Source organism: Ictidomys tridecemlineatus, chromosome 2 (assembly GCF_052094955.1).
Source record: "Ictidomys tridecemlineatus isolate mIctTri1 chromosome 2, mIctTri1.hap1, whole genome shotgun sequence".
Taxonomy (NCBI): Eukaryota; Metazoa; Chordata; class Mammalia; order Rodentia; family Sciuridae; genus Ictidomys; species Ictidomys tridecemlineatus.
Genome location: NC_135478.1, coordinates 77,163,965 through 77,172,219, shown reverse-complemented (window position 1 = coordinate 77,172,219; position 8,255 = coordinate 77,163,965). Strand labels below are relative to the sequence as shown.

At 39.8% G+C, this 8,255-nt stretch overlaps 1 pseudogene; it reads right to left on the bottom strand.

Annotated features, from left to right (window-relative positions):
* Positions 1-690: 690 nt before the first annotated feature.
* On the bottom strand, positions 691-3,305 carry LOC144375180 (myotubularin-related protein 10 pseudogene; annotated as a pseudogene).
* Positions 3,306-8,255: the final 4,950 nt, after the last annotated feature.

The following is an 8,255-nucleotide window of genomic DNA, read 5'->3' as shown; positions in this document are numbered from 1 at the left end:
TCTATGCAGATAGTACTCTACTGTCTAGGAACCAGTCTGCCAGAGCTAGGGCTGGATGGCCTGACAAACTTCTCAGGATTAGAACTCAGGCTGCTGTGTCCTCAGTGATTTTAAAAGGGACAGAAATTTACTTTGGGAACTCCTGGCTACTGTTATGAAGCTTAGTATGAAAAACCTATTTTCAGTATTTTAACCTCCTAATTTTAAAAAGTGAAATTAGATTTCCTGTGTTATTCATATCTTAATGTCAAAGGCACTTCTTTTATTATCTACGGTGAATACTTGAAAGTTACAGTACACACTGTTTTAAAGTTAGTCCTGTGGATTTAAAAGCAAGTTCATGATTTCAAGACACAGTAATCTAAGTACCCAAACAAAGTGATCTAAAATAATAAATTTGGTCTCAAAATAATGAATGAATTGAGCTCAATTTGAGAAACAGAAAGTGACCAGAAAAAATACAGGAATACCTACTGAAGTCTTTTGGGGGTTTTCCTAGAGATTCCTGGAAGTTTACTAAATACTAATTTCTTAACTTTCCTGATGTCTACATCTTTAGGTTGGTAATCCAACCAAGTATCTAGTAAGCTTTAGTAGGGGATACAAAGAATGAATGCAGACAAAATAAATATAGTAGAGAAAACCTGATTGGTTTGATCATAGTTAAAAGAATGGAGAACGTTGTCTGCACATCACCTAAAATAAGCCAGAACTCTAATGCTAGAGAACATAAAAAACAAAAATTACATTTCTCTTAAAGCCACTATAAAGGGAGAGTGATTCAACATATTTTTAAAATATTAGTGCAAATTTCATCTATTATTCTTATATATAAAATTATCAGTTTTAAATGCCTAGGTTAACAATTTTGATTCAGAGGAAAAAATTTATAGAGCTTCCCTTCAAATGTTCAGAAAATACTACATTTTAGTCTTCATTTGCAAGTGTCTCAGTAGATAACCATATTTTGGCCCCACTTAAAAATTTGCTTAATGGCATTCCTGAAATACTTCGTCTGCACAGATTTCCTACAGGAGAAAATGGAAAGGAAGAGGAGAGAAACTCTGGTGTCCCAGAGGTATCATGAGGGCCACTGGCTCTGAAATACATCCTGCTGTGGTCTAGCTCTGCATAGCAGGCTTCTAACGGGCCACTCCGCTGCTGCCGCAGCATCCTACTGAGCACATCAACTTCATCAGCCAGAAGGGAGAGCTTGTGAAAGGCGGTGATGGAGCCCCCAAGGTTGATCTGAGCCTCGGGGATCCAGCAGAAGTAGCATAGTTTTCACAGTTTTATGTGTGTTCCAGAGAGATGCAGCAGTATAACCCCGTGCAGGTCAGCTGATTTAGAAAACCATTCTCTAAAATACTGCTCCATATCACTGTTCTGGCCGTCGGTGTGCTGAAGTGGGTCTGGCTTTAGTTTTAATATCAATGAATTTCTCCTGGGCAGTAACTCTTGGTCACTGATGATTCCATTCTTTATGGAAGATGGCGTTCCTCTTAGTGTGGAGCTGTAGCTTTTCTTCGTTCGCTTAAAAGACTTCATTGAGTCATTCTGTATGCAAGGCGTGCTCTTTCCAATATAGAAGGGGTTGTGGAAAAGCATCCGATCCTTTGCTGTGAACTGAAGAGACCAGCCCCAAAATGAGGGGAATTTTAAGCCATTTTCATCACCCAATTGGATATTTTTGCTTATAGCAAATTCTGTGCTTTGCTTCACCCGTTGGTGAGGAGAGTTGAACAGGAAGGTGCTAAACAGTAAAATCCGGGTACTGTCACAAAGCACTGCTAAGTAAGTCTCAGAAAACTCAAAGGCTGCCGGGTATTGTTCTAACAGTTGCCATGTTGCATCCAAGAAGAGCAAAAATAAGGGAGACTCTTTTTCTGATCTCTTCAAATGGTTGCATCTGTCTAGGAACTGAAATCCTGCCATGACCCATTCCTTCTGTATCAGACTCTGAAATCCAGTATTTGTCCTAAAATATGGATCCAGCATCACTTGCACAAGAGAAGCTATAAGACAGCTTAAGTCTCTTCCCTCTTCCTCTTGTAGTATTATGGAGAGATGTTTGCTTTCTAGCATGTACACAAGTTCTGCTGAATGTTTAAGAAAAGCCCTGACATATTCTAACCACCAAGTATTTTCTAATGAGGACAGCCATTTCTCTTCAGTTCCTTCGAAAGGCTCATTAACACATAGTTGCTTAAGTTTTACAAATGCCGCCTGTATTTCTTGAATATTAGGCAAGATCTTACCCAAATCTGATTTGTAAACATCACTTCTTTGTGGATGACTTTTAGTTATTGCATTACAAATCCTCTGGTCAATTTTCCTCTGCTGCAACACATCTTTGATAAGGGCCATTCGCACAAGAGCACTGCCATTTGAGTGGCTCCAACACCAGAGTGGCATCCTTCTTCCAACAAAAGAATGGGAAAAGATTTTCAGATCTTGGTCTGCTAAAGAACTTGGCACTACAAAGTATTCTGGAAGGCAAGTAGATATCATGTAACCCTCATTAATAGAACAAACTCTCCACCCAGAAGCACCAGTCCTCTTGATCTCTCTGTCCCAATCTGAGTAAGTTTCAAATAGTGGAGTTCTCTGGCCACTAGCTCCATTCCCTCCTCCTCCTCCACATCCTGAGGGTATTCCATTAATTTTGTTAGCTGAATTGTGGTATTTTTTCCCAACATATTCAAATGCAAAGAGTAGCTGGAGGTCTGTTGGCTGGGAATAATGAGCTATTGCAAGGCATACCTTTTTGGCCCTTTCAGGACCTGATTCATCAAAGCGAAATCTGACAATTCTGAAATCTTTACAATAAATAATTAACTCCGTTGGATTAAATTTCAATTTCTGGTTGGGGCCTAGGACTTTCTGCTTCCTCTTAAGGTCATTTACTGTGACAATTTGTTCAATACATGTTAAAGGGACATCATGTTCTCCAAGAAGAAGGTTTCTGTAATAGAATTTCTGTAATGGCATTGGGTCATCTGTAATAAAGGAGATTTTGAAGTTACTGCACACCAGCTTTCCCCACAAATCATACTGACTTGTGTCTGTTGCAATGCATTTTCTCACAAAATTTACTTCATTTACAACAATTTCTCCTGGCAAAAGAACTGGCTCCAGTTTTTTAATCTTCGGTTCCGAATTGATCTTATCATCAGTCTGGGGCGGCGGCAGGAAGTAAGACCTGAAGGTGGGTCTGGGCGGCTTGAGGGAGAACATGGTGCCGCTGTCTTTTCGCCCCGGCCCAGTTGCGGGCCAGCCGCAGCTTGGAAGCCTCTGAACTCCTCCCGCCTGAGAGCTCCCGGAGCGGCCGTCCAGGCCCAGTTTGCTGCCTGCCCGGCCGGGCGGACAGTAGGGCCCAAAAGATATCTTTAAGGCTGTAAATACATCAGCTATCAACTAATACAGAATCTGTACAGAGAATATACAAAGGAACCCTACAAATCAATAAGCAAAAGACATTTCAATGTTAAAATGAGCAAAACACTTGAGCTAGCATTTCACAAAAGACATTCTAACAATCAACATAGATCCTAAGAGGTGCTCAGAATATGACCCAAGAAATGCAGATTAAAACCACAAACAGATGCTCAGCAAAATGGTTAATCAATTTCAATGGTCAATCAGGATTGCTGAGGATATGCAGTCACTGGAACTCTCATGCATGCAATTTGTTAGTTCCTTATGAAACCAAACATACACCTATTCTAGGACTCAGGACTATACCACATGCTCAAGAGAGATTAGTTCCCTGCCAATGAATGACTTTTACAAGAACATTCCTGGCAGCATTATTCCTGAGAGCCAAAAGTTGGACAAAATACAAACATCCACGAACAGAAGACAAAACATTTTTTATATAATCGTACAATGGACCATGTCAGAAATAATAAAAATATAAACTACTAGTACACAGAACACCACAGCTAAGTCTCCTAAACATTATGCTGAGAGGAAAAGCTAATACATAGGACTGGGTGTGACTCACTATTGGAGCACATGCTTTGCATGCACAAGGCCCTGGCTGCAATCCCTGGAAAATACACACACACACACACAAACTCACACACACACACACATGCACAGCACACAGGAAGCAGGTGGAGCCAGTGGGGAGGCCCTATGCTTTAGGTCCTGCACCATGATCCCACATGGCCCATCATGGTGGTAACTCCCGCTGAAGGGACCCAAATCCAAGAGAAGGGAAGCTAGAAGCCTGTGGCCCAAGGCCTAGGCCACAGTAGCACAGCACCCACCTGGCCCCTTGAGTAGGCATGGCCTTGAAGAATCTGCCCCATGATAGCACATGACAAGTGCCACTCAGAAAAGGCTCTGGGGCAAGGAAGGATGCAGAGAATGGGGTTCTGCTACTGCCACCGCAATGCCAAAGGCACAGGCAGAAGTTCCTGGGTCACTACCCGGACCTTTCCAGGACCAGTCCTGGACCTTTCCAGGCAGCAGGGAGGGGCCTAGAAGAAGAGGTCAGCCAAGGTGGAACAGGAGGGGAAGGTAGTAAGCAAGCAGGAGGGGGACAATGACTCAGAGAAAGAGAGTGAGGTTGAGGGAGAGAGTGAGGGCAAGAACAACCAAGAGAGTGAGGAGGGCCCTGAGAAGGAAATGAAGGTGCACAAGAAAAGGAGGCAGAGGAAGACAACCAAGGAGAGTCTGAGGAGGGAGGAGATGCCACCAAGGCAGAAAGCCAATTTCACCCAGAAATAGAATAGGAAGCAGAGAGTGGCCCAGAGGAAGTGTCCAGACCAGGAGCTTGATTTGAGCGCTAATTGCAAGAAAGATAGGCAGCTCATCTGTTTGCTGTGTCTGAAAGAAAAGTGACCACAACACTCAGAGCAACCAAGAGATCTTTATTGTAGCAGTGCAACAGAGGAGAAGGGGGGGGAGAGAGCACGTGCCAAAGGAGACAGAGAGAGCAAGAGAGAAGAGAGAGAGGGGCCTGGCAGGAGGGAGTTTTTATAGCCCAAATCTAATGGGGTCTCTGGGTCTGCAAGCTGCCTTGTTGGCACACAAGGGGGTTAAGTGCTCCGCCTTGAGCAGGGGGTTGAGTGTTCAGCTTTGGGCAGGGGGGCAAAGCACTCAGCCTTGAGTGGGGGCTTGGGCATTTGGGCTTGAAGCAAACAGATGATAAAGAACCAGAAAGAGGGTTTGAGTGGCCAGGCCATCCTGCACCTAACTTTGTTTGGCAAGCCCTGCAGACAGCTTACTCAGCCTGTCCTGCACCTAACAGTTTCCAGTCATTGAGGATCACCAGGGCCACCAGCTCTACACTCTAGATTAAGCCTTCAAAGAACTAAGAGTAAGTATTGGGCATTGAGAGCACAGGCCTAGGGGTCAGGACAGCTGAGTTTCAATTCAGATGACCTAGCAGTGACTACACTACTCAAAAGCTGGACTATTCAACTTCTTGGGAGCTATTCTTATTCACAGCTGTTCTTTTTGTTTGAACAGCTTGAGAGTCCATGAAGGTATGAACTTTAACCTGAGAAAAACTACAGTACATACAAAATCTATATATATGTATATAATTTCTAAAATATTGTAAGCCTCTGGTCTCTGGATCCCAGGCAAAGCAATCCTTGAAAGTTTTTAACCCCACTTTGGGCAGTGTAAAAATCATCACCATTGTTAAAACTAGTGCCTTGACTGAGAGTTCTTGATGAGGGGATCTCTGTCTACTTAAAAACAGGAAATCATGATTTTATCAAGTGAATCCAAGGGGTGATTCCTCCCTAGGGTAATGGTTTTCATAATGACTTGATGTGTGCCTTGGATTGCTGCTTTCAGGTTCTAGGTGTGTGAAACTTGGTAGGAGAGTAAGAAGGCCAAGGCCAAATGGGGATGGAAAGGAAAGTTCTCAGGTTCTCTCTCTGGCCTTTTACTTATCTTGGACCTTGCTGGTACCATGAGAACAGTGTTTGGCAAGCTTTAGAATTTGGTAAATATTTGTTGAAGGAATGAATTTGCAAATGTATTTGTTTTATGGATTTTTACAACAAGCAAGAGAAACTGCTGTTGTAAATCAAGTGGAGAAGTTTGTGTGATTAGCATTTAGTGATCAGCACATTAGTAAATGTCCTTTCATGATGGCTTTTGCTCCCTAAGCAACCATACAATTGCTGGCATTGGGATCAGAAAAATTGTTCTAGCACTGGGAATTGCACCCAGGGGAGCTTTAACACAGACCCACACCCCAATTTCTTTAATTTTTTTTATTTTGAGACAGAACCTTGCAAATTTGCTGAGGCAGGCCTCTAACTTGTCATCCTCCTGCCTCAGCCGAGTTTCTAGGATTGCAGTCATGTGCCATTGCACCTAGCTGGATAACAAATATTTTGATAATGAAGATCCCTTGTATTCCTCTTATTATTTTAAAGTACACATTCAGAAAGTGTATTAAAACATGAACAGTAACAATTATAAAGCAAATAGTGATATAACCTCCACCCAGGGAAGAAGTAGAATACTAGCAATGTTGACACCACCCATGTCCTTTTCCAGTTACATTCATCTCATCCATTCTCCTGACTTTGGGGTAGTTTCCTTGCTGATCTTTATACTTCTACCACATATGTATGCCTTCATAGATTTATTTGAACTTGACACTATTGGTCTTATGTTTTTATCATGCATTCTTTTGAGTTTTGCTTCATTTTTTAAACGTTTGTGAGATTCCTCAAATGAATTGTGGTTCATTTGTATTGCTGTATTGAAGTCCATTTTATGAGTATTCCACAGTTACTTATTCAGTCATGAAGATGAAGATTTTTGGAGCTTTGCACTGTTAAAGTGTAGGTATAAACATTCTTGTTTATGTGTCCTGGTATATGGTTACTTGTATTTTTAAAATGGTTGATGAATCTAGGAGTGAAATTGCTGAGTCTAATACTACTAATTCAGTAGTATTAGATGCTACCAATTGTTTTCCAAAGTGGTTGTACCAATTTGTACCATCATGAAGAGTATGAGTTCTTGTTGCTCTATATCTTCACCACCTCTTCCTATTGTAGAGTTTTTATTTTTGTCAATCTGAAGGGTATTTATTTAATGAATGGTATCTTAATGTGGTTTTCATTTGCATTTCTCTGGTTACTATGATTTTGAGAATCTTTTGTATTTCTTCTTTTTGTGAAGTATCCAGTCAGGTCTTTTGCATATTTTCTATTAGATCATATATGTTTTTTCTCATTAATTTACAGGTATTTTCCATGCATTTGTTGTTTTACTTCTTTTTTGTTTTGTATGGGTTTCAAATATCTTCTAACTTGTATTTTTTCTTTTTTTAAAAAAAACAGATTGTTCTTTGAATGAAGATTTTAACATGCTAAAATTTATCAATACTTTTTGTTTATGGTTTGTGCTTTTTTGATCTTATTCAACTTAGTGTCAATTTTTGATTAGTGGAAGTAGAGGTCCATTTTATGTTTGCTTCATACAGATAACCTGTTGGTCTAGCAGCATTTACTGAAAAGAACACCTTTGGCCAGGTGTGGTGGTGCAGTGACTTTCAAGGCTGAGGCAGGATATTTGTAAGTTCAAGGTGAGCCATTTAGTTGGATCTTGTTTCAAGAAAAAAAAAAAAAGGCCTGGGAATTTAACTCAGTTCAGTCCCCAGTATTTCCCCCCACCTAAAAAAGTTGCTTTATATACTGATCTGCTGTGCCATCTGTGATATATCAAGCATTTGTGAACATGTTTCTTGGCTTTTCTTTTCTGTACTGTTGTAGTATACTTCTGTGTACTGTTGTCGTATATTTCTGTGTGAACAAGATGTTTTTCCAGCTTTTAAAATCTGATAGAGCTGGATCCTTCTACTTTGTTCTTCTACCAGAGTGTCTCAGTCAGCCTTATTCTTTACATTTTGTAGAATAGAACTATAAAACATTTTTTAGAATTGTGATTTTTTGTATTATTTTTTAATTATTTATTTGTTTATTTACTTATTTTGCATTATAATTTTTTAAAACTTTTTTTCAGGACATTTTGGGTAATTTTTTAAATATTGTATTGAATTTATAAACCAATATAGGGTGAATTAATACCATTACAATACGAAATCTTTTGATTAATTTCTTTAGATTTCACTGCTTCACAATAATATATTTTTTCCTGAAAGATCCTTTACATTGTGAAGTTTATTTTTAGATATTTCAAAATTTTATACTATTATAAAAATGTTTTTAATTTTTTTTAATTATGTATAGAAATTTGATTAAATTTTATAT